Below are 630 nucleotides of genomic sequence, written 5' to 3' on the forward strand. Positions count from 1 at the left end.
CGGTCGATGTGTGCCACTAGCGAGACCTGTTTGATCGGCTGGTTGATCACGACTGGTAATAATGAACTAGCTAACTTAGCCAGCTCGTCTGCTGCTTGATTGTTTGATCGAGGGATTTTCTGTATAGTGACCTCTTGAAAATTTACCTTTAGCTTCTCGAAGGCTTTTGCATATAACTTAAGTCAGGAGCTGCTAATCTCAAACGTTCCTAATAATTGCTGGGCAGCCAACTGGGAATCTGAGTGAATGAAAACTTTTGTGACTCTTACATGTCGTGTTACCTGTAAGCCAACTATCAAGGCTTCATACTCAGCATCGTTGTTGGTGGACTGATAATCCAGCCACACGGAAAGTTGCATCCGGTCTTCTTGTGGTGAAATGAATAGAATGCTGATCCCACTGCCTTGTCGAGTGGATGAACCATCTGTTGGTACAGTTAGCACTAATAGTCGAACTCAGGTTTTGATAAATGACAAAGTAAGTTAAGTTAGGTTTATTGTGATCTAACGATTTAACTGAGTGTGCAGGAGAAGTCTAGATAGGTCAACGGGCTGATCGGATGTCTGGCAAGAAATCCAACTAGGTCGACGGGCTGACCAGATAGCTGGTACGAAGTCCAGCTAGGTGAAC

The sequence above is a fragment of the Zingiber officinale genome, unplaced genomic scaffold (assembly GCF_018446385.1).
Source record: "Zingiber officinale cultivar Zhangliang unplaced genomic scaffold, Zo_v1.1 ctg82, whole genome shotgun sequence".
In the NCBI taxonomy this organism is placed as follows: domain Eukaryota; kingdom Viridiplantae; phylum Streptophyta; class Magnoliopsida; order Zingiberales; family Zingiberaceae; genus Zingiber; species Zingiber officinale.